The following is a 27515-nucleotide window of genomic DNA, read 5'->3' on the forward strand; positions in this document are numbered from 1 at the left end:
ATGTACATAATTAGCCTAATTCCAATGAGAGGATGATGGTGAATGTTTTATCAGTGTCACCAAGCCCCTGTAGTATAATTACAGACCTATTTTTCAATGCCTAATGTGTGTTATTCATTATATTATGTGAAGAATTGAGCCTCTGTTAAAAAAAAACCAAAAAACAGGGCTGACATCTTAAAACTGTTTCAGAAGTGTTCATTATGTTTTGTTTGTTGAGAAAGTTTTAAGTTATTTTCATTTCCTTGTTTCTGTTCTCATTTTTGATCAGTAATTATAATGTTAGCATAACCATTACTAATTTAATGAACAAAATAAGCTACAATAATAAAAGTACAAGTCTCTGAATTGAAGAGAAAAAAAAGGCTACTCACTTCCAAAAGTAAAGATTTCTAAAGTAGAGGTGATTATGTTATTTCTGGATAATTCAAGTATATGTTAAACAAGACTTCCAGCCCTCCACCCACTTCTAGCTACTGAGTTCAGCAGCTACAGACTCACCGAATGAAGCAGTGAGCTACAGACTAACTGAATGCAGGTTTTTTTATGCAGGTCAGCTATATGTTGAAATGGAATAAAATCCACTCATACTACTTGTTTGCATTTAAAGCCATTTCCAACACTTCTTACCTAATTTTTAAAGAAGAAAAAAATACTTATATTCCTATAATATAGGTTAATAATATGTATTTCGTCTTTTCTTTTTTATATCCCTATTCCATTAGGACCTTATATAATTGAACATTGAGTAAATTTGGATCAGTAACTGACTGCATGTCACCATGCATGACTGTTGAAGCCTAGACATGTCCTTCTTTTTCCTTTTTTGACAACCTGCAAAAACTCATGCTGAACAGCAGCCTCAGGAACACAACAATTTTGGTTCCAAAGAACCTTTGGAGGTCATCTGATTCAATTTCCATTCTGAAACATGGCTAATTTGGATCAGGCTATTGCATGGAATAATGGATCAATTTTACATAGAATTGTCACTGAATCCTAGCAATGAAAAGAGGAAAGGATCCTAAAATATCAGGAATTTTAGCGGGAGCTCGGTGAAAAAGAGCATTCCAAGCCACAAAATAGATTATTTTTTCAAAAAATATTTTTCTCATGCAGCTCCTTCCTTTTTTCACTGGAGTAACATGATAGTAGTCAAGCTGACTTCTGTTGTGAAGAGTTCAAGTACAAGATATTTTTCTAGAGAATACCTGTTGAAAAGGAATTACTATTTCTAAATCTAAGACTGAGAAAAATACACCTGAACATTAACAAATTGCAAGGGGTTTTGACATCCTGCAATACTGACAAAGCAATAATTTGAATTTAGATAAGTAACAGCATAAAGAATCTTGTCTCTCAAGGATTGTGTGGTTGCTTTTTTCTTTTTATTTTGACAAGAATGTAGATTTAAGGCTAACAAAATTTTTGAAAGTTGCAGTGAAACAGTCCCAAAACTTCACCTCCGAAGCTATTGGTTTGGATGACTCTGCACTTTCTTGACAAATTCAACTCTTTCCACAATGCTCTCTCTTTCCTCTAATATAAATAACACATAACCATGGTGTTTCAAAATATTCCCCAGAAACTTTCCTCTTTCTCCTCCACAGTATCTTAGATGAGGGTCAAATCTAGACAGAAAAGACAGTACGCAAAGTTTAGTATGCATAACCCTATTTACTCTCTGAAGCCTTATAGTAATTATCAGCTACTGGATTTTCTTCCACATCATGTTATTTACTAATTGGAAATTAATTTTAGGAGTGTATGTCAGTGTGGCTAAAGAATGTCTGTAGAAGATCTTGTATTGGAAGGCAGTAACTTGGAGAACATGCCATGACTGCGACAGCTCTGTGAAGGCTGGAAATGTTGTTTCCAGGCTGCTTTTTTTTTTTAGTTTTTCACAATATCCAAGAGTTTTTTTGCCGACACATTTCTCTGATTTCTGGTATATTTTCTGACCTGAGTGATTTTTTATCATTTGAGAAGTCAGAATTTTCAAGATCTTCATCCTCGTCCTAATCCAACAGCTCACTGGACAAGGATAAAAGGAGCTTCATTATGAAAAGATCTAAACTCTGTATTTTCCTTCTGTCTAGTAGCAATTATTTATAGTTAGTATTTATATTTTGGCATGATCATTATTATTAGCACTGCTTCATTTCCAAATGCTGAAGAAATTATGCTGCAAATGCAGTTTATTTGAATATTAAAATTCTATATCCTTAATTCTTTGAAGAGAGTGGTCAAGGGAATAGATAACCGTGACAAAAACATCCATTTAAATTCATGCAATAGATCTAAAACTACCAAAATTTATAGCGCTGTTCAGATCTGTCCTTTATTTATCATGATAATAACAGTAACTTATTTTTATAGAACAATGTTCCATGAAACAGGGTGAAACGAATAGGACAATAATCTTTGTCCTAATTTTTTTAGTAACAGACCAAAGCAAACAGGTTTTCAAAGGATAAAATGTCCTTTTAAAATACGTGCTCTCTCCTTCTCCTCTCTACAACCTTTGCCTTCACAACATTTTTGAAACTTTCTCTTTTCCCAGCTTCCAGTTGCACTGGACTGCCCCATGTTACCCCTGCAGGTCTTATGGCTTTCTTAAATTCCATTGTGGGTTTCCTTTAAGTTAATTTCAGCCACATGCTTCCCTTGTCTACAAGGTTCCTGACCCAATACCAACCTCCATCTGAGAAGACCATTTTGCTTTGTGAAAGTTTTTCAGTTTGTTTTCTCTGACAGTATGTGCATGTGTGAATGTGCTGTCAAGATTTGCAGTATGGAGAAGGGAGTCAAATGCCACCAACTCAGAACATTCTGTGATTTTGTGATCTGAGGTTAATGAATCTAAAATCAAAATTATATCTAAGAACTTCTGTACTGTTTGTCTGTCCTGTTTGGAGAGACTAAAATTCAATATAGACTATGACATTTGTACAATTTACGTCCTACAACAGAACATCACCTGCTAGGCTAGAAAATTCACTTCGGATCCTCAGAAAATAAAGTCCTCATCCAATCTTGAACATATGGGTAACTGGTATCTTGGCTATTTGGGTGAGTTAAGATCTTCTCTAGAAACTTGATGATTTTTTTAATGAGATTGTGTTCTCCTTCAGCTTCAAATATAGTCAGAAGAGACTAATAGCGCTTCTGAGGTATTTTAGCAATCATTACTCTTCAAATGAGCAAACTGTTTTGGAAACCTGAGATATGTTCATAATTCTAACAACTACACAGACGTCCTAGACATTCTTATCTTATTTTTCAATCTGGAACAAAATATCAATGTAAGCCAGAGAAGGGTATTTGGTTCTCTATTTTCACTAGTCATTCAATTCACTGTGAAGTAGCAAAAAGATTTTTATGAGCCTTTAAGTGAGGTCAGACATATTCTTCAGTCATACATACTTGAATTAGGAGGTACTGTAGGTAAAAGAAGTGAATAAAATGTTCCAAAACTGAATAATGAGGGAGGGTGGGAGTGTTTGTCTATTACAGCTGGAAAACCTGCCTGTTTCCTAGAAAATAAATTACTTAGCTCAAAAAAGACAATATCTTGCCAACAAAGGTTATTCAAAAGCAGAGGAGATGAGTCTGTAGATTCAAAGACCATTGTCACCAAACACAGAACAGAGGATTATGAGCTATGTGACTATTTCTGAAAAGAAAGAGGAAAGTGGAGGGTACGGAAGTACATTGGTAGCACAGAGCGCAAAATTAAGCCGTACCAGACAAAACCAGTCTTGGTCTTTTTTGTTCATGATGAATTCCAGTGTTCTTTGAGATGTGTTAAAGAAAAATGATGAACACTTCAGACACTTAACATTAAAAATCCCCCACGTGTTCATCTTCAGCATGAGCAGCATATACAGCTCCAAGTCAGACATTTCATACACTTGACTAGCAGCTCTGTTATCTAACAGCAGTAGCAAGCAATTATCACCTTACAGACATCAGGGAAAAATGTCAAAAATTCCTTATGTCTAACTGGAAAAAATCGGCACAGACAATTTTATTTTGGTAAAGAAGCTTTCATATCAAATCAGCTTGCATCACCAAATTGAAGTTAGAAGCACCCATTTGTTGCCAGCTTCTCCAGAGGGAGACTTGGTTGACTGATGACTTGCTGCCTTCCTTCCCTTTCTTCTCTGATAGACTCCATCTCACAGGGTCCACATTTTCTCAGTTTACTTAAATGTGTGATGAGAACTCTATTTTAACTAGGAGTTCATTATGGATGGAGATTAAATATTGCAATTGGGACTATGAAGGACAGGACAAGACAAAATAACTAAATCATATTTCCCAGAGTTCTTCAAGATCAGGTTAAAAAGAAATTGGATTTTAACTGCATAGGACAAAATAAAAAGCTTCTTTGTGGTTGAGTCTTCTTTGCCATATATTGGTTTTCTATTTACTTCTTGGTGGTGGTTTTTTGGTTTGGTTTATTTTTTTTCAATTCTTAACATTCTAGATGTATACATATGCAATACACACATATAAAGTTAGCCTACTTCTGAGCCATTTTTGAATGAAATAAAAAGTACAGTTATAAAGGGCTCCATTTGAGCAAAACAAAACAAAAGATCTCACCTTTTTCCAGCTATGCTGTACTTTCAGACATTGTCTTTCAAATATTCTGGGGCGGGTATGCAAAATTTCCTAAGCATTGGGACTTCTAGGCTTATGTCTGTAAATCTATTTCAACAGAGTAATCCAATCATCACAGAAACTTTATGTTTTGGGTTTTTTCCCCCAGAAAATTCACTTTTTAAATGTCTATTATTCCAAAGTCATTATTAATTATCCAGACATATACATTATGCCAAAAATATAGTTCTGACAAAGAGAAATCAACATTACCTTATCAGAGCATTTAATTCTGATGAAATAAGGTTGTTAATTTCATCCATGTTTTATTTCTATTGATGTTCTCCTCAACTACATTTTTCTCTGAAAATAACAGTGAAACTACTATTGGTATAGTGTTTCATTTGGAAAAATCAGCTTTTCTGATTGTTCCATCATGGAAAAGTTGTCTTTGCTTTAATGTAATTATAGTTCAGTTGCTGATTTCTTTTGAACAAAGTGGGATTGATTATGTGAATAACATTTTATTATATTAATGAGATTTTCTAGTCAGATCCATTAACTCCATGTTTGTAAGCATCCTTTGACTTCCCTGCTCACTAGAAATTGCACTGATTATTTCAAACTTTTTAGTGCCTAAATCATCTTAAATGCTTAATTCATCATAAATGCCTCAAACATACTTGCAAACCACCACCTCCAATGGCCAAATGAGAACATCCTGCTTTCTTTCATAGGAATAAGTCAAGCACTTTTGTGACTAAGTACCTGCTTCTGCTGAGTAGTACTGAAACAACAGGAAACAAAGAATTAAGATAGAAATAATCATCACATGGGAAATTCATTGTCAACAGGATATTATTTGGATCATTTTGCTTTTTAATATTAATTATCCATCCACTAATAAGATGTCACAATTTTTTATGTAATTTTCATAAAATTACATTTTGATGTGGTTTAAAACTGCTTGAGATCTGCCAAGAGTTGGTAAGAATTTGCAAAGAACTTAGTGTTTTTAAAGTTTGATCTGGACAGATTTTTCTTTTCCTTTTCCTTTCTTTTTTTTTTTTTTTTTTTTTTTTTTTTTTTTTTTTTTTTTTTTTTTTTCTTTTTTTGTGAGGAGTGAGGCTATGGATGATGGAAAAGAGCAGTCTTTTCATTTATATGATAATGCGTGTCTTTCATAGACAGTGACAGGCCTACAATAGAAAGTTATTAGGTAACCTTCTGTCTGTAGAGATGCTTCAAATACAATTCTTTTCCAGCATTATTAAGTTACTGCCTTTGTTAAGCAACCAGTTTCGGTCAGGCCCACAAAACATGTCTCAAATAAGGTGCAATTGTAAAAAGAACATTTCCTCCAAGGTTTAACCATGAAATAGCACATTTTCATATTTAAAATGGGGACTATCATTGATAGCCTTAATGCCTTACCCAGTTGAAGAGGAAAGAAAGGACAAAAAGGAAACTAAGGACGTTTATAATAATTCTTTTATTCTCCAAGATAAAATCAAAAGTTAGGATTATTTTTAGTTGAGTCTAGCTACCTGAATTTTAAACCAAGTTAAAGCTGTCATCCAGAAACTTTGTGTGTCAATGGAAAGTGACACCTAGAGATGATGATTCATCCCATCCAGACTGAAACCTTGGGATGGTTGAATCTTGGGATGAATCACACCCAGAGCTCCCAATATTTCACCACTGACTATGGACCGAGACTGAGAATCCAGCTTTGACTAATTACACAGGGCTGGTATAAGTATGTGAGCTACATTTCACTTGTGGTGGAGTGGAGAACAATAAGGAATTCGGAATTATCTTTCTTGCTAGCATTACTAATTTCCACTTTAAATCTTTGAGGAAAGAAAAGCTAATTTTTCTGCAATCAAGGATCAGAACACTGAATTTTGGAAACTCCTATTCTAACCAGAAATGATCACTGCCCTGTGTTTGTTCAGCATTTTACTTTCTATTGACACCTACACATGAAAGATGTTTTGGTCACAGCTTAATTAATACTGCTGGAGAAGGATGGCTTCTTCTTATAAAACCTGTTGATGTACAAAAATTAATCACTGGACCACACTGTCTTATTTCTAGGGATTGTGATGGGCAGTTTTTTCTTAATTTACATGAGGAGTCAAGAGAAATTCAAAGTAAAGTGGAAGCAGTTAACTTTGGATATATTGTGAATATATAACTCCTTGTGTGGCTTAAACCAAGTATCAATGAAGTTAGCTGGAGTGTGCTTCATCATTAAAGTCTGGCTTCAGAAACTGCACAATGACAGCTAAAACTTTTTTTCTTTTCCTTTTTTTCCTCCCCTTTTTTTTTTTTTTAATTTTTTTTTTATTTTATTTGAATGCTCAGAAGAGATAAGAAAGCCAGAAGAAGAACAGATGTGTTAGAAGTGTGAAATGGATTAACATCAAAGCCCCCTGGGAAAATCTGAAACATGAAATGAAGGATCCTGAATGACAAGAGCTATTCAGAATGCATTAAAAGCTCTGCAGTGCATTTTGGTGCTGTCTGTGTGAGCCACACAGGGCCCTGTGTGCAAGGGAGAGATGCTGATAACGAAAGCTCTGTGAACTTCAGGGAAATTCAGTTCATCGCTGAGAACTCACCTTGTGGTACAGCTTGAATGAGACAGAAAAATCACCCAAACTAGTGATTGCAAATAATTATTGTCTCCAGTGGCTCAAAGTGAGTGGATAATTTAAGTCCTGGACTAACATGGCTATAGATGAAACAGTAATGATTTAAAAATCAGAATGCATTTTAGTAGTATATTTGTTGAGTGTTTAAATCTAACCATGGATATTTATAAATTGACAGATTAGCAGAATATTTTTATATACTTAAGATCAGATAAGGTAAATAAGAAAAGAATGTAAGATGTTTTCTCAATTTTGTGATTTTTACATAAACTGTTTGGAAGTAGATGATTTATAGCTTATGCAAATTTATTCCCATAAATGGTTTCTGATCTGGCAAGTACTTGTTCCCATATAGTTATTGATGGAAAGAGGACACTGACTTTCAAACTATGAGAGAGACTGTACAGGTTACTGATGAGTTTTCACTTCATCTAACTCAATGAAAGTTAAAGGAAGTTGGTCAAATAATATAGAAAATATATCAAAATTTGTTCTGTGTTGGAGGCTGAACATACTGCATATCTCAGTCTCAGCATATAAATCTCACACTAGACATTTTGGACAAGTACAAGCCCAGCTAATATTCACAGAAAAGGGGACTCTTTCAGTTGGCTACAATGGACTTCTGATGAGGACTCAAGAAATTGTAGTGAAAAGCTGCCTGAAGTCAATGCCAGCACTTCATTCAATACAAATTGTATTCATTCCTGAATATCTCTCTTGTACAGACATCATCATGACTTCAGTGAAAATCCCAGACCTTTAAGTTCCATTCCAAGTAGTGTTTTCATTGCACTGCTGATACAGAGCAAAGGGTGATTTAAGCCAGAGAGTTTATCTTGACAAGGTGCTGCTATAGCCATCTGCGGGTGTGTAAGGCTGGGATAAAAAACAAAACAAAACCAACAATCCCTACCAAACAGGAGGAGGTTTCTTTACAACCTGAAACACAGGCCAGTTCTCACGGATTAGTGTCCTCTTGGTGCAAAGGTTTCTGCCTCCAGTGATGTCTGCCAAGTCTACGACAGGCACATCAGGGTCTGGTATAAGTGAATTTATGAAGCTTGTAATTTCAATTATTTTCTTCTATTTTTTAGCCTTGTCTAGCATTTTAGTTTAAATATTGTTTGAAATATGTCATGAGCTTTAAAGGATTTCCATCTTACTTGTGTCTGCTATCAACAAACCCCATTACTAATAGAATGAGGCACAATTGCTTCATCTTCCCTATATTCAGCTGACTGATTCTTTTGAGCTTCTTTTCTCTGGTTTTTTTTTTTTGTTTGTTTGTTTGTTTGTTTTGGTTTGGTTTGGTTTGGTTTGGTTTGGTGTTTTTTGTTTGTTTGTTTTTGTTTTTGTTCTTGTTTTGTTTTTCTTTTGCTTTGTTTTCAGAAATAGCAAGGAATTAGCTGGAAATGACATAACTTTCTTTTATTCCATAGAGGTAAAGCTTTTAGAAAAATATAACCTGGGAACAATTCATTTTCATGTCTTTAAGGTAAAATAACACGCTCCAGACTGAAAGTTTTATAGTTAGAAGAATCTATTCTAACAGAATCTATTAGTTTGTAAATCAATATCCCCTGTTGATTAATTTCCTAATAAAAAGAGCATGTCTTTACACTGTGTTCTACCAAGATCAGTTGTATTATTGGACTAAACAACCTGATTCTTCCAACCTTATTTATGTTCACACAAATAATCCCATTATATGTTCAACATACTGACTGTTAAAATGAATATTCTCAGAATGTGTATTCCAGCACAGACTGTAGTTAAAATTTTAAATAGAATGTGCAAGAGTTTAAAACACAAGGAGAGGTGGATTTTACTTATTTTTAGAGCTATGTATCTGAGGTAGACATTTTTGCCTTCCCTTAAAATCAGCAGAGAAATATAAGTTGCAAGAAAGAATCACTTGCCTGACATTTTAAGGGTCTATTTAAGCATCAAATTATTCACAACCTTTGTTTCTATCCAGTAACTATAGACAGGGTGATTAACTTAGTTGTAGACACCTAAAATTTTGTTGATAGGATTCTTTTAAAACCTTGAACTTGTATCCATCATTTTCAATAGAAATAAGATTTACCATAATTTCATGGAAAACACAAAGCTTGGGTGTGCTGGGAAAGAAAAAAAAAAAAAAAACAAAACACAAAATGTTCCCCCAAAAGATGATTTTTGAAGCATTGAGATGAAGAGTTCAGTCAGCTGTAATACAAATGTAAGGTTGAATTAAACAAGGATAAACAGTTGTAGAAATTATTTTCTACATAAATTTATCATGTAGTAGAAAAATATTTTTTTACAAATAGGAAGAGTTGTACCTATAGGTATATCTAAGTCCTTCATATTTTTTTCTCTGCCTTTATGAATTCATTCTCTGCAGCTGTACTTCAGTTTTGTGATAGCCAAAAGAAATACATTAGAGACTGGAATTTTTTGGAGACTAGAACTTTGTATCGTCCTTCATTTAGTATAACTTCAGCTGTGCTTACATTCATGCCAGAGTACAAATCACTTCTTTAGCTTACATTTGTGAGACATATTGAAGGCAAAGGAATAATAACTCAAATATCCATCACAGTTTGCAGGCAAAATCCAAGATTTTCAAATTAACTATTTAATCTCATGAGATCATTATGCCTCTCCTGTTATAAAAGTCATTTTCAATTCAGCCCTTTCTGCAAACTTGGATGGAAATAGATGTCCACAAGTTGGCCATGCAAGGATGGAAGCGTAGCTCTTTTTGACAATCTAAATCCAGTTTGTTCAATGCAGCACTGAAACAGAGAAAACACAACAGAACTAATGCAGTTTTTGCACATACTGGGTAAATTATAAAATAATTAGTCATGTTTCAGTTTAAATAACATGAAAAAACTCCTTTAATTAAGATTCTTAATTAATAGTTGAAAGATTAATCAATCAATAATTATAACTATCATTATAGGATGTAATTGTGCTTAATTGGAGGGGCTGATTAATGATCAGAATAAACCTTTCAAATTCTCACACTCAGAAATTTTGGGAAGTGATGGATTCCAGCTCATAGAGTTAAAAAGGAATCTAAAGATCATTGAAGATGTGTTCAGCTGCCTGGCCACAAATTGAAAGCATGGGATGGAAGCGCAGTAAAGCTTTCCTTTGTTAGATATATGCACTACTGAGTTACTGCTGCATGTGTGTTAATGTGAGCAACATATTTGTCAAAAGAGCATAAGTGGTATCTATTCTAAAAATAGCAACCTTTGTTTTTTCCATCCAAAATGTAAAATTTTGTATGTATAAATACAGTTCAGCAGACTCCTACTTGGATTATGCCAAGTACTAATATTTTGCTTACAGTACAAGAAAAATTTGGAGCCATATTTCTAAGGATAGCAAGTGCCCCATACAGGTATGTCTCAGGTGTGCTGTGCCACGCATATTTGTGCAATGCATTCTCCCATTTCTGTTGATGGGATTTCAGGATTGAAGCTGTCATCAGCTTGTATGTTTCACGGTCTTCTTTTGGCAGGAGGTAGTAGAAGTTTTTTGGGAAAAATAAATGGGATAGGAAAGTTTAAAACATATTTTAAAACACCTTCAAATTTTCCTATATTTTATTTATTTTATGGTGTCTGTTTCTGAGGATTTTTCCACAATTCATTAGCTTACAAATCACTGTAGTATCTGGGTGTAGTAGATCCAGGGAAAGTACTCTCAGCCTGGTTCCTGCTCTAGCAGAATTCCCTGATTTTTTTTCACTGAACAATGTTTAATGTCACTGCTTCTCCCAGTCTAGCACCATTGAATTAATCTGCTTAGTCATTTGGGAATGAAGGAAAAAAAAGGTGGAAGCATGAAATTTTAAACTATTAAGTGAGGCTTTAACTGTATCCTTTATAACCCCTTTAGCTGTAGAAAAAAGAATAAAAACCTCTGGAGAGAAAGATGTGCTTTAATACACTGAAACACTGTGTTAAAGATAGTAATAAATGTTTTTTGGAACAGAAAAGCAAAAAACATCCTTGAAAAACTTAACTGAGAAGGGCTATTATTGCTGTTGTTGCTAATTTTCTTCTTTTCAGGAAAAGCAAGGCAAATGTGTGAAACAGAAGAGGAAGAAAAGACAAAGACTGGCGACAAGGAGAAAAACCCAGAAACCTGCAAAATTCAGCTTCTCTTTCTGGTGCTAACTCTACTTTCCAATGTGGGGAAAAAGAACCACAGTGCATATTCTTATTACCTCCCCAAAAACCTGAACTCATGCTAGGCTGTTTAAGAGGTTAATTTAGTTGCATTTTGGTGACCATATCACAGAAGTTTTGTGAAATAAATTGTCTTGTCTGGCTAACCCAGACTGTTATTAAACAGAAGACTAAAGCTCTCTCTGTCATAGGAGAGAAGAAAAGGTAGGACAAAAAAAAATAAAGGAGTGAAAACAGAAAATCAGCTTGTGTATTTGACAGATTTGAGGTTGCTGATGGGCTATTCTCTGAGCCTTTTTCCCTGACCCACACGGGAGAGGTTTTCTTTCAAGGAATACGTAATGCTGTCACTACAAATCTGAGTCCCAGGAGTGAGGGTTGCCACTTTAGTATAGCTTAGAGAATGGGTGGGTTGCAGCTACCTGCTCCTTTTCTGCTGTGGGGTGAGATGAAACACTTCATCCTTCAGGAGAATCACTCTGACACCTCTCAAGAGTGCAACATTTGTCAAATGTGTATTTGAAAGTTCCTAGCATAATTGCAGAACAGGGGGGGTTCATTACAGTTGCTCTGAAATCATGACACGCAGATACTCATCCTGGTGTAGTCAAAGTCAACCTTCCTTTGGAAAAGATAATTGGATTAGATCCATGCAGCTTGATCTTGCAAAGCACTAAGAACCTGGGTGATAACTGAACAAAAGATTTAATCGGTAGTTCAAATTTCATCATGGTCCTGTGGAATTCAGTGAAAGCATGCAAATTTACTGTAGCTCAGAGACTGGTATACTTTATACAAGAAAACAATATAAATCTTGTTCTTCATTACAATGCTAAAACCCCAAGAACTTCTAGAAAAAGAGGATAATAAAAGTCTCACTCTTAATCTGACTCATTAGTCAATGGCATATATATTATTATTATTTGTATTGGAACTATTTTCCAGCACTGAAGAAAAGTGGCATAAAATGGCTTGTCTCCATAATGTTAAATTATGTTAACTTCCAAGAAGAGATAACAACTAAGCTTTTATCTGGCAGTGTCCCTAGTATTTAAATAGTCTGAATAACCTCAGAAATTCTGAGAAAGAATATTTTTTTCCCTGAACGGACCATAGCAGAGGTGCTTTCATTGTATATGAACTCTGATACCTGGAACCATTCCAGAACACAGAGGAGGAACACAGAAATTAAAAATACACCTCACACTAGACTGAAATAATCCTTACTGGTGTGGATTGCAGAATTTCTGAGAAATATTGTTTTACTCTTTCCCCTTTGCTGGACAGCAAGACAATACAATCAGAGCTGTAGCCAGGATCAGAGTAAAATCCAGGAACTTTCTAAAGCTGGTAAGTTTTGTAAACCCAGCTATATAGGAAAAAAGCTATAAAATCAGAAGGAGATGCAGCAGTGAGATTTAGCTCCTTGAGTGTCCTTTCCAGAACTTCTGTCTTAATCAGGTAGAATTTACCTGGTAGCCTTAATTTCTAATGGTCTTAAGTATTATTTTTAGTAGTCAAAGCACTTGTGTCTTGTTTCAGGTAAACTTAGACCACCATATTGGATCAGCAGTCTTAAATAAAATATAAATAGATCCAAATAAAAGCCATAAATAGAATAAAAATATGCCTTTGGACTCTGGGAATTGTGTTCAACTGCTAAACTCAGGATTGTCAACAAACACCCTCTATTTTTATTCTTTATATCTTATCTGGACGACTGTATACTAAATATCATTCCTTTGCACTTTGCATCTGAAGTGCAATGGACACAAATCTACATCCAGATTCAAGATTTAACACAAAATCATAGGAGGAAAACAAAAAAAACCAACCAATCAAAAAAACCCAAACAAAACCACTCATACAAAACAAACAAGCAAAATTCAAAAAACCAAACCAAACCGAACCAAACAAAAACAAAAAACCAAAAAAACCCAAAAAAACCAAACCAAACAAACAAAAAGACCCACAAACAAACAAACAAAACAAACAAACAAACAAAAAACCAAACAAAAAAACCCAAACCAAACCAAAGCAAACAAACAAAAAAAGAATGAAAGGAAAACCAAGCATCACCATGAATTAGTCATCCAAGTTTCTGTTGTTTCTGTTAGGTTCTTCTGTACTAGAGGTCTACAGTCTCTATTTTATGAGAAGATCAATCCAACAGGAACAAAGCCAAGCAAAGAAAATTTAAGTTTTTAATCCCATTGGGAATTTTGGATTGAAATAGACATTGGGCAGCTCCAGATACAGGCTACATTATGACAAAATACATCTCCCTAGGGAAATTTAATCAAAAACCTAATTAAATATAGACATCATTCCATAAGCAGATGGCCAAGAGTCAGAGTCATGAGTATATGGGATGCAGGCTAAGTGGCAGTCAGCACATTGTCTAAATCCTTTTCTGCATCTGCCTTTTAGTCTCTTCACATTTCAGTTCCCTATCTATAAAATGGGAAGAATCACTTATATTCTTTCATCTTTTGTTTATTAAGAAAAAAAGTCACATGGGACTCCACTATATGTTGCTGCATATTATAAATGAAATGCTGATCCCTACTGCGGCCCCTGGGCACTGCTGCTGTATAAATAAATTCACAGCTATGGTTGTCACAGAGGGGGAATATTGACTGCAGGTGAGGAATAGGTAACAAAAGCAGATTAACTCTTAAGCATCAAGGATCCTGTTTTCCAGTCCTTTGTAAAGAGGAAAAAGTACAGAGAAAAAGGGGAAAATATGAGACACAAAAGATGAATTATTTCTAAAGGAAATGGTTTTGAAAAATTTCTCCACGATGTATCAGTAGCCTGTCTACATGCATCTTGGTTTTTTGGTTTGGTTTTTTTTTTTTTTTTTCCTTCTTTATGCATTTTTTTAGTCAATTTCTTGCCAGTGAAAAATGCAGGATTGACATTCTTAAATCTCCCTTTTATCCACAGAAAAGATAAAGTGTAGTCAGAAAACATGCAGCTTTCCTCAGATTTTCAGACCAACATGCATTTGTTCGACCTGAAGGGACATCTCTACAGGAGGGAAAAGCAGTTTAGTCACCATTCTCACTTTATCCTTGGCCTTGATGCTGAAGTTATTATCCTGAGAATTGAGTGGTATACTTTTGTTAAGTGTAATATGGACACTTGTTCTTTCTGCTGATGCTGTCCAGCTCATTTCACATGGGCCAATGTACAGTCTTCTGTAAACCTCTTCCAGTCACTTCCAATCACAATACAGTTGCAAGTTCATTACAACCCAAACACTAAATCCTGGTTTAGGGGACTACACACGCCAGTTCCAGTCTCCCAAAGCCATCCAGCCACCCATAACACTGCTGCCTTGCTCCAGTATACCTCTGTGAGATATTTTCCAAGGGGCACAGATGAAATTTTGATTTTTGCGAAGGCCACCAGCTCTCACTGCTGTCAGTGTAATACGGTCACTAAATTCCCAAAGACAATATTACTGCAAATCACCTCAAATGTGCTGCAGGCGGTAGAATGATCCCATAATCAAGAAGCTAGGTCTTTGAGGACAAGTTTAATTACTTTAATCTATACAGCCTGGAAAACATAATGGTTAATGGGGTAATCTACTGAAGTATGTGGAATTTTAAGTAGTATAGACTATGCCATTGGATGACACTACTCTCTGTACAGCAGAGATGATAAAACCAAGAGCATAAATGGGACTGAAGAAAGCCTTAGATGTTCATAAATCAATAATTTATAAAATGTACTCTTGTGTAACTAAGTAGAATTTTATGTTGCAGGTAGAATAAACTGATTACATGATACAATAGTGCTCAGTGGAATTATGGAATGAGCTTCATTCATTCACACTAATTGCTGCATATTTGTATACAAATGGTTGAAATGGTTCTATCAGTTTTGTAGTCTATAAAACTGCAAGAAAATTCTGCCCGTAAGTCCACAGATGACCACCATGATATTTTCCCAGCATGGGGCACCATGTTCCTGGAAAAGCTGAATATCAACAGATACATAGAGGTTGATGTTCTTGATGCATCTGGCCATTCAGGATTTCAGAGCACTTTTCTCACGGGTAGAGGTGTTAACCCCTCTGTCCTGGCTAGATTCCTACCAGGGTAACAAACCACCTGGACCAGATGCTGAGGAAATCTAAGGACGAAGTGGTTGAGCTATACAGAAATGAAATAATCTCTCATTAACATCATCCACTGAAGATATTTCATCTGTCTTTTAAAAAGACATTATGAATTATCCTGGGAATTACACACTAGTGAGTCTTACTTCAGCAAATGGACTGCAATGATAATTAAAAGTAGGATTATAAAAAAATCCTAGATAAGCATGATATGTAACAGATAAAAAATGTGTGTTGTGTGAAGGAAAATCAAAGTTCTTTAATTTACTAGAATTCTTTGAACGTGTCAAATATTGGATAAAGGAAAACTGGCTGACATAATCTATTAGAATTTTCAAGAAGCTATTGAGAAATTCTCTTACACAAAGCTGTTAAGGAAACTAAGCTGTCATGGAATATGAAGGAAAACGCATTATAATGGGGCAAAGACTGGATAAGAAACAGAAGGCATAAAAGGAAAATAAATGTTTCTTTTAAGGGGACTTTGGTAGAAATATGTGATATATGGTAAGTTTTTATAGGTTTTGTGTTCTTTCAGCGTTTGCTTTTAATTTTTCTTTTATCATTGTCTGCTACTTGAAAAAAAAGTAATTTGGTAGGGTTTGATTTTGTTTTGGGAGGTTTATCTGTGGGATGAAATCAAAATTATTCAATAATATTATATTTGATATATTAAAAAATACTTACATTTCAGCATCTTAAGAGTAGATTTAATAAAGGAAGGTATTCGAGTGTTGGTTTCTAGAACCAAACCCTGTGAGTGTGCACTGAAAGCAAATGCAGCCATCGTGTTCTGTGTCCTTTCCCAGTTAGAGCTACATGCCTGTAGCAGTAGACAGAGCAAGATGACTCAGTTTGGTCTAACCAAGTTTCTGGCTTGCTGAAGTGAGAGACAGTCTAGGCTGGATGCTGGGTTGGGAGGTAGAGCTGTGTGACGCCTGTACACTGGCTTGTCAACAGCTTACACTTATAGGTTGTATTTCCTCATCTACATCTCACCTCTTCAGCTTTAATAACAAAAAAAAAAGACCAAATTTTTAAACATGTGCCATTATCTTGTAGGAGATTTCACTGATTTTATAATTCCGATTGCATTTCTACTTCCAAGGCCTTTTTCAGTATCTTGCAGAGTGTGACTGTTTTGGGAGTCTGTTGCTACCTCCACTTTCTCTTGCTATGTGCCTACCTAGCATGTTCCCTCTCTGTTCATTTGTAAGGCAGATCTTTCAAAATGAAGTCTACATAGAGAACAGGAATAGAGGGGTGACATGGTCTCTGTCACTCCAAACAGAAAATGTTCCAGTGATTTTTTTTTTTTTTCACACCTTGTAGAATTTCAATTTTCCCTTTAAAACACGGATTAAACAACATTGCCAAAAACATATGCTTCTGTGTCAAACATTTCACTTATTCAGGAATCTAGAGGCAGCTGGAGAGTTCTCACTGCCAAAGTGACTTCAACAATTGTCTCTTCCACTTTTAATTGGAAACATGTTTGTTTCAGGCGTAGGTGTGGATAACCAATATGTGGCAGTGTTAATTTCCCCCACCATTCAGTGTACATATGTCCTTAGTGACCATTCTTACATAGCTTGGGGAAAATTATCTGAATCCTTTGCCAGAGTGTCCTAAGCTCCTGCAGGTCTATGATTTGCCATGGCACAGATTTCATATGCTGATTAAAGATGGGAGTGGTCAGCATGAGATAAGACATCATCAGTCTCCTGCTCCTTGTAAGACTTGCAGTGAGCCACACTAGAGGGTTACGGATGAGTTACTGAAGCTGAGGGCCTTCTTGCTGCATTAGATTTAACCATTACAGAAGCACAGTTCCAGCATTTGTTGCCCTGCAGATATTTCCTCTGGGTTTTATCTGTCATGTGGATGGTCTTCCTTACACTGCAGTGCTCCAGACAATCTAGCTACTAATCTTTCTATGCCAGTCACACTCTAGTTATCCCTGTTTAATGAACTTCATCTCACTCTTTTTTTTTTTTTTTTTTTTTTTTTTTTTTTTTTTTTTTTTTTAATGGGCAGGGAAATAGGGGACATTTCTAGTAGGACCTCGCTTAAAGACAAAAGCCACCATGCAAAATCTCATAGATTTTCACAGCTTTCTCACTCCTAGCCTGAATTTCTGTGGAGAAGAGGTTGTGGCATTTCTTCCCAGAGCTCCTTTCCTTTATCTTTCCTTTATGACCCTTTTAAGATGCTGAGTTTGGGTTGAACCTCATGTGCTCATGCTGCAGGAAGCAAATTTGGAGAGAGGTTCTGTTACAGTAATAGCAAAACCAGTGTGTATTGGGAAAAGGGAGAATAAACATGCAACCCAAACACAACATTTGATGACAGGCAAATTTTCTCATGAGAGATGGATCCACCCTGCCTTTGGAATTTAGAGGGTGGATAAAACCTGAAGATTAAAGGCTATCAGTCTGTCAAGCAGGACCCACTCTTGGGGTTCAATAGGGTAGAGTGCTTTCTTCTCAGCATCAAATCACAGGTGACCCCTCATCCAGACCATCATTACCAGATCCTGTGGCAGGGCTGGGGTTACATCTCTGAGAAATGTGCCCTATATTGACCTCCATGGGAGATACAAAACTTGACCTTTTCTACTTCATGATAACCTGTCACATCAGATGGTGATATTGTCTCTTTAATACTGGATCACTATAATACTCTGTGGAAATATATATATATATATGTTTTTTGTTTTCCCTCTAATTTCCATACTTTCTTGTATCTGCTTCTCCTGCATCTTGTTTATGTTCCCTGCATGGTTTTGGGTGCTTTTCTAGTGCTTCCAAGAACTTTTATGCATGCACATATGTTTGAGGCTGATAGGGTGGGCCCTGTGCACAAAGAATCATGGAGAATTTCCTATTAATCTTGTAAGTTATGCTCAAAATGGGATGAACAATTTACAGATATGTAAACAGATATATACATAGAAAGCTTGTAATCAAATATAATTTAAGACAATACTTGAGAGAAAGACAAGGGAAAGCATGTGAGAGCAGAGGGGAAGAAGCTTGTTGATCGGATTTGTAGTTTTTACATCCTTAATGAACTGGGTCATTTGAGTTACAGGGCCTGAAATCTGCACAGGTGCTCAGAAGTAACTTTCTGTGTTGTCAACAGACACAGGTAACACACACTTTGCCACTGATGGTTAAAGGGTGAGTTTGTCAATGAATTTTCTGCTGATCTGTTTCTGTTTGCACTTTGGAAATATCAGCACATGACAACATCCAAGATCTCTGTGTCTTATCTGCCACACCCCAACACACTCAGTCCCCTGCACCAAGAGGGATCCGGCTCTGGAAGTGCTGGTTGAGGGGATGAGGGATGTTGCCATCTAGTGGGTTTTTGTCAGGCAGAAAAAAAGACTTTGCTAAAGAATTCTGCCTCAGATCAGCGAATGTGGAGGCACAGGTTTGAGGTATATGGAAAATGAAAAACTGTTTTTCGAGGCTGGCTTTCTATAAGAAGCACACAGAGCATTTACCTGCTTACCCTACGTGATCTTATGTCTTTGTGTCAGGAGTTTTTGGGAGGTAGAAATACTCTGTCTAAAATACACCCTGGAGGTTTCTTTGCCCCAGCGTTTGGGCCAGGCCTCCTGACATGCTTCCACTTTGGTATGCAAAGACAGGGGTTGGACTTGGTGGTTATTTTGGGTCCCTTCCCACTCAGTACATTCTGTGATTCCATTCTGTGGTTCTGTTCTGTGGTTCCAGGAGTGAGCACACAGCTACAGAAATGGTGAAGGGTGAGATTCATCTTCCTTCCCCTTCAAAACTCCTGCTCCTATCTCAGCTGCAGGGGCACCTTTCCTGTTGCTCCAGCTCATCACTACAGCCTTCGTCATGAGGGGACTTTTGCAGTCAGTATTAAAGTAAAAAAAGGTTATTCATATGCTGGCAGCTGGCGCAATCCTATCTGTCAGCCCCATGGAAATGAGAAATTAAATAGCAATAGTAATCATCACAACAGAATTAGCCCTTTCTTTCTTTAGAACGTTCCATTTGCAGCTGTTGTGCTGGGTACCAGGACCCATGAGTGCCCAGCGGGGCGACACCCTCCTGCTCCAATCTGCCTTGTATTAACGAGCTGCTTAACTGGGATGTGATGCTGGGATGTGATGCTGGCCGAGTAGCAGCTGCTTGGAGTGCGCTGTTACGGAGAATTAGCCCGAAGTTTATTCTTAGCCCTTCCTCTCAGCTCCCACAACATGTTCAACAGCTTGTGCATTTTGTAATGCCTCCTTTCATCACCATGGCAACTGCTAAAACTTAAGGTGTGTTCAACTTGCACGGTCTCAGTGCTGCAGGCTGGTGGCAAAATGAAACCCTGGGTCTGCTCCTTCCCACTGCTGTTGATTCAAAGGGCCACAGTGTGCTGGAAAGGCAACTGGGAACATGTGTTTGCAAAGTGCTTTAGTGCACGAGAGTGCGATTCAGTGTTTAAGAGCGTCTGAATCTGATTTTCCTATCCAGTTAGTCATTTGAGCTGGGGTAGAGGAACTGTCACTGCTGGCTGAGTTGCTTCTCCACTTCGTGTTGTTCCGAGCTGGCTTTTGCAGAGCCCATGTGTATTGTTGCCTCATAAAATGCAGCCTCAAATTGTTGGCAAGCAGTCAGGTAATGGGCAGGGCAATAAGAGCTGCATGATCAAAGGTAGATCTATAGGATGAAACTTGGTCCTGACAAACTGCCAGCTTCCACCAAATGGCAGATTAAGGAGCCATTTCCCCCTTAAAAGGACTTGCTTTTATACTTGAGTTACTCGCTACAAGCAGTCAGCCTTCTCATTCAGCTGATGGCTGTGCGAGTGTGCATCGAAAATACCCAAAAAAGGGGAAGAAAAAAACCAAAAGTCGATTTCTCAGGACTGAACCCTCCAAATTCACTTGGGCAAAGTTCTCTGTACTCCTATATAGTTTTATTTCACCACTGTGAAATATATACCCACTGTGGGTATATCCAGCACCAATTTGGCCAAAGGAGCAGCCTAGGGCTGTTACCTGCAAAAGCAGACAGTGCTTTACATTAAAACCTTTCCTAGTGAAGCCATTTTTCCTTTCTACAAAACAACTTTGCTATGAATCAAATCCTTCAGCCGCTAATAACTGTCCCTATGGAGAAATCCTACAGAATAGAAAAAGATTGATACCTATAGGGATTTATAGAAATTAAATTGGATTCTATAGAAATTACTCTAAATAGCCTCTTAATTTAATAAAGGATGCTACCCTTTCTGTAGAATTTTTGTATCATATGATAAATCTGAAGGGAGAATAATATCCCTGCAAATAGAATTGTTCAGATTGCTTTAAAAATCCTATAGAAAACTTATTTCTCTGTCTCTTAATTTTGCTAAGTCTTTTTCCTTTGCACCAGTGGTTTGAAATCACAAATCTCAAAGTGTTTCACAAAGAAAGAGCACAGCTGTCTGGAGATCACACAACCCACCTAGTGCCACTTCCCATGTCTGGGAAAATCAATCCAGGTAGTCCTGCACTCTGAAGTCACCTTTTCAAACAGGATGCTTGCAGCATTTGAAGCTGTTCCTTTCTGTGTTTTGGGAAAAGAATGACAAAAAGTCCCAAACACCCCCCTTTTCTCCCTCTTCCCCCAAATAACTAATCTACCCAGAAACCAGAGAGTGTGAGTCATTTTAAGCTGTTTCTTCAACATGACTTCAGCTCAGTGGTGTGCCTCACAACCTGCAGAGATTTGGAGCCAATTAGGTTGCAATTTCAAAATGAATCCTTTTCTTTTTATGCATTCATCAGATTTTATTTTCTTTTAATATACTTGAATTATAAAAATACATGAAAGCATAGAGCATAGATAGAACAAATGTGTTGCTAATTTTTTTTTTTTTTAGTTCTGCACTAGAACCTGTTAAAAATGTTTGTATTTTGATATGTGTGCTGCATTCAAACTGACACCTCCAGCTGCTATATATTTGGTGGCTAGTAATCTTTTCCATTATATTTTGAAAAGAACAGATTTCTTCCTGTCTAAAATAAGCAACCAGCTATAAGGAAGCAATGGCTACACTGTGGTTTGCTGTTTTGTTATATGTTTAAAATATTGGTGTTCTGTGAAAGCTGCAGGTAAAACTGAAGCACATCTGCTTATACCTCTAGAAATTATAAAATGAACCCTCATTTAGTGAATATCAGGATAGCTGTTTTGACCTGAGTAGAATTAATTTGATTTACCCTACAGATAAGTATATATTTATTTTATTTTATGTATATATATATACACACACACACATATATATATATAATTTTATCATTATTATTATTATTATTATTTTAGTTCTTATTTTCTGCTGCAGTGCATGAATGCATCCAGGGACAGACATATCTCCTGACAGGGAAGAGTGGGTGGAAGTATAATGCGTATGTGCCCTACTGTCCTGGGGGGAGGGGGAATCGGTTCTGTGCATCATACCCAGAGGGATTATCTGGTGGAGAGCTGCCACAGAACATATACTGGCCTGAAATTTAGCCCCCGGATGGTTAAAGACTATACTGTGAAACTAAAGAGATGGTAGCAGTGATCACAAATGTCAGCCCAGGCTGTTTGGGGGATGTCACAGTGAGGGACATAGAAGAAAAACTGGACTGGCAGAGAAAAGCTCTAAAAGAATTTTACATAAGGAAATTTCTTTAAGATTTCTTTTTAATGTTTGTAAATAAAAAGGTGGCAAGATCTCACCTGCAAGTAAGACTGCCTCTCAATCTAAATTAAACAGGGCAGCATTTACCTTCAGAAAAGGAAACTCAAACCTTCTGTGCCTGGATATATGCGTGTGCATGTAGTATACTGGCAGGGTGTTTTTGTTTGTATGGTTTCAGGAAATTTCCTCTGAATAATCTGGGTTGAGCAGTTGGTCAGTTGCAAAGCACAGTCTTAGTACATAATACTCCTACCCACAGCTTATCTGAGCCAGGGAGGGAGATGAGCCACAGTTCTGGCAAGCCTTAAGAGTTTGTAAGTTTTGGGTTTTTTTTTCCCCTGTTTTCTCAGGCTTTCGTGGAGAGAGAAAAAGGATGTATCAAATGCTGAGGACAGACAGTTGCTCCCAATGCATTGAACAGGTGACTGGGTCAGTATCTCTAGATTTGTTACATAAAAACAAGATTGTCACAATCAGGACAGCAGTCAACAGGGATAAGAGAGGAAATAAATCTAGCATCAATTAGAAACAAAAACTACAGAAACCTGTTTTGCAGCAATTAACTACAAGCCCTAATATTATCCCAGAACATTCTTGCCAACCTATACCCCTAGAAGTCTACAAGATAGTACAAGATAAATGTAATTAGAAATGAGTCCAGAGCTATTTGTTTGGTGACTTCCGGGCTGTAACATCTGATGACAAATGATCAGTCATCCTTTCTGGCAGAAAATATTTTCATGGATAAGCTGTTCTGGGAACTAATCCCCAGTTTTCCTAAAAATGCTATAGGAATTAAATATAAATTCTCATCTTCCTTAGTTAGTTGAAATTGGCTAAGAGCTCAAAAATTTTGGCAAGGAAAAGAGAGTTAGAGTCAGGCAGAATGATCATGATTACAGACATTTTGTTTCTGTCACAAGTCAGGAACCAAGATTAAAAAAAAAAAAAAAAAAAAAAAAGGCCCTTGAACTTATATTGGCAAGCATAAGAATCATAAATCTGGATCCTCATCTCTTATGAAGCCTAAAGGTAATAACAGCATAGGACAAAGGTTGTAACACTCTCTGAAATGTTATGGGGTCTTGATACCTGTTTGGCTTTCATGCAACTTGGCAGAGAAGAATATGAGTTGTTCAGGTTACAAACAAGCAGTACAGCCAACACTGAAATCAATAAGACTATAGCTGAAAGAAAGTTCTCACTGTAGAGATAAATAACCACCGCAGTGACTCCTTGCAGGCTCGCAGGCAAAGTGGGGAGGAGACCAGCAGCAGGGAGAGACTGGGACCAGTTTGTGGTTCACTTGCTTGCTGGCTGACTGGCCACCTTCTCATTAGTCAAAGGACCTCTGTCCAAATTAGGGGGACAGATTTTTCCCACGTAAGTCAAAGAAGTTTCAGGACGACTCTTAGCAGAGACCCTCTTTCAGAGAATGATATAGGTTATGTGTTGGGAAATAAGGTTTATTTCTAGGACTCTGTGCATTGGCTCAGAGGCCCTTAATGTTTCATTTTTTTTTTTATTTAAAAACTAATTTAATGTTTATTTTGGTGGTCTAATGGACATTTATTTTTTTCAGTGATCAGCAAAGTGAAAGAATCCTTCAAAGGCCAGTCTAGAGACAGTCTACAGGAGCAGTTTCACCATCAGTTTCAGCTATTCCACATCTTTGCACATATCAGGAAAGCACTACCTCATATTTTACTCTATTCCCAACTCTCTATTAATACCTCCTCCCCATGTCAGTACTAGCACATTTTCTAATCTTTTTTTCCTGGATTTTTCAGTAAGGTCTGGCTAACCACAAGGCTGGTGCTTTGTCACAGAGGATAGCTGTCTGCTTTCATAACAGTGCAGTCTTAGATTAGTTTAAAGGTGGCCAAGTTCTTACTCAAGTTAAACACCTGACATAATTACCATTCTGAAACTAAGGTATGTGACGGCTGAATACTCACCTGGGTGATTGTACTCACCTTTCTGTTGTCCCAAGACATTTTCTTCTCAATCTGTTCCCTTGTTGTGCTGGCCCCAAGCATCTCTACATGGCCCCTGAGTAAATCAGATCAAAGCACGGAGCCAGCTGAGAATTATCCTGTTCACACACACACACACACACACAAAAACAAAACAAAACAAAACAAACAAACAAACAAAAAAAAAAAAAAAAAACCAAAACAGGGGTGATTTTCCTGTAAACCTTTTTGGCTCACACTGACCATGCAAAAGAGGTTCAGGAACCATTTAAACTGGTGAAAAGATGATGAGTGCTCTCCGTTTCAGAAGCTGCTGCTGTTGCTCTAAAGTATTACTTTACCATAGGATTTGTCAGCCATGATCCTTCCAGATCCCCTGTAGTAGAAGAGTGTTAAGAAAAAGACCCTTACAGCAAGTGTAGCACCAGGAGAAATTTTAATGAACATTTTAAACTAATTTATGACCCCTTTATGCCACCCAAATATTTTCCAAGGATCCCACAGCTGAGTTTTGAGATCACAACCATGGCATGGCTTTAATTAACTGGTGCATGTACAATACACTGAACATAAACAGAGTATCTCCAAATGCTAATGGTTGCTGTTGAACCCCCATGCTTCCTAATGCAATTATAACTGGTACAAAGCCTAACTTACTAGTATACAAGATCCAATTGTGTATCTTCCTCAAGGGATATTTATCTTTACTGCGATTGCTAAGATAAATGCTTAAGTTTAAAATTCAAAAGTAGTTACTTCAGGGCATTATGACAAGTCAACAAAAATATAAACTTGACAGGAGAAAAGCTTATGCATATAAATTATGTAGCCTTTTAATTGAAATATATTTCATAATAGATTTTATAGCCAGAAGATTATTTTTAAGGCATTTCTTTTTTTTCCCCTTAAAAATAATTTGTAAAAGGCATTTTCTCCCCCTCCCCATAGCTTTATAAAAATATAGAAAAAAAAATTGAACAGCAGAGCATTGCAATTTTAGCCATAATAGTCAACATAACAATTAGAACAGTTTGTTACGAGGACAGGGAATAGGGCTGTCTGGAATAAAAGTACTACATCCAGTGCTGTTGACTCACTGTGCTGAGCCCTGTTTCCTCCATCTGAAGGGGAGCAATGCCACACAGCAGTTGTTGTAGGAATAGCAGCCACAGGAGACGTCTCAAGCAATGATAAGCCAGGCTGAGGGCCTTAGCCTTATTTCATTTTCAGTTTTCCATTTGCAGAGTTTTTGGTATGCTATTTCTTCCTTAGCAATGATGTGAATTTTTAAAGTCTTCAGCCACTGCTGTTACCCAAAAGAGAATTTTCATGCATTTTTGGTGGCACTGTAAATACTTTGCAAGCCAACTAGCCAGCTCTAGTGGAAATGGGGGTGATATTGCCTGTGAGACTAGAAGCACAGTGAAGATCTGACTTTAGCACACATAGATATGACACGTTTTTTTCCATCTGAATTGATGAATTGATGGCTATTGTCCTGTCTGTAACTCAGGCTTTCCATACTCACTCTGCGACTAAAAAGGGCTGAAAATGAGCTGTTCTAGTATCTTCGGTCCCACATGTGCACTGCCTGCTCTATTTTCACCCAAGCAGGAGAAAACAGGAGTGTTTCAGAAACCTTTTTAAATATCTGCCTGAGCTACTGTTCAAACTGTACAGAGAAAAAGTCGACTAGGTACGGGTCAGTATTTAACTGACAGACTTCATCTGGAAACAGAGGGTTATTGGTCCTGGTTCTAGAAATTAGATCAGCAACAGCCCTTTGAGAAATTTAATTGAGGAGCTTTCTGCTCTTCGAGCTGGCACCTCTCCCTCTTTCCAGAGGTGTTATTTAATCTAGCCACCAAGTCACATCTGCAGTTTTAATTAGCATGTGTGTGTCTCTGTTGTTTTTCCTTCCCTGTGTAGCACACTGAGCACCAATACATATCAGACCCTTCAGAGTGAGCACGATTATTTTAAGTACCACTGGGCCAAATTCTGATTTTCAGTAATTTCCCTATAGTCCTGTGGACCTCAGCAGGACCCTTCAGATTTTAACTCATCTTACTGAGAACAGAATCTGGCTCAGGGTATTTGAAATCCTTGTTATCAGTGAGGCAGGCTATAGAGTTGCTTGGTGCTCTAATTTTTACCTTGTTAGTGGCAAGGTTATCTTTCAGGCTAGTTTTTCTGTTGCAAGTTGTAGATCCCAGCACAGTGGTATATGTTTTAAGCTGTTCTCACCAGTGCAGAAGCATAGTAATAATAATAATAATAATAATTAAAATAATAATAATAATAATAAAACAATTGTGAACTCAATAATAACACCCAAACATCAGATTTACAATACATACTACAAATATGCTCATGATCATTTATTATTTCAGAGATAGAGGAATTAAATTATAGGGAAGATGGTTGCCTGAAGGCACACAGAGGAGAATTAGGAAAGACAGGAAGACAAATTTAGTCATCTGTCCTGTGCTCTGTCCACAGGACAGCAGCTCTGACTCCTCAGTGCTGGTAATATCTGCTTTCTCTTAATTTAAACAAAACTAAACTAAATTAAACTAAACTAAACTAACAAAATGAACAAAAACAAACAAACAAACAAACAAATAAACAGAAAAAGGAAAAAATAAAGAAAAGATACATTGGGAAAAAATAAGAGGATGATCAAAAGGCCAAACATCTTTAGGAAGAATTTTTAACTGCCTCAATGAAGAACAATGCCAAATGGTTCATGTTCTGTAGACAGGTGTACTGCCGTGGCAGGTGATGTATGTTGAGGCCATGGCTCTTTGTCACCCTAGGACACTCTTTATATTATCAGTTCCAAAGTCTGGAGCCTCCAGTTTTCCTGTTCTTATTTCAGTTTGTACTGGTTTCGCATAAGATGTTGGGGGGTTAGAGGAGTGTCTTCTGTGAGAAGCTGCTGAATGCTTTCCACTTGTCCAGCAGAGCCAGCGCCAGCTGGATCCAGGATGGACCCTTGCTGGCCAAGGCCAAGCCCCTCAGTGGCAGTGGTAACACCTTTGGGAATAACAGAAAGCAGGAAAAAGACTGCACAACAACAGCTGCAGCTGATCAAGGGAGTTAGGATGCCTGAGAGGAGCAGCCCTGCAGACAGGCAGGGCAGAACAGAAGGAGGGACAGGAGCTGCTCCAGGCTCTGGAGCTCAGATTTCCCTGCAGCCCCTGCAGCAGTCAATGCTGAGGCAGATGTGTCCCTGCAG

This window comes from Zosterops lateralis (genome assembly GCF_965231275.1).
Source record: "Zosterops lateralis genome assembly, chromosome: Z".
Taxonomy (NCBI): Eukaryota; Metazoa; Chordata; class Aves; order Passeriformes; family Zosteropidae; genus Zosterops; species Zosterops lateralis.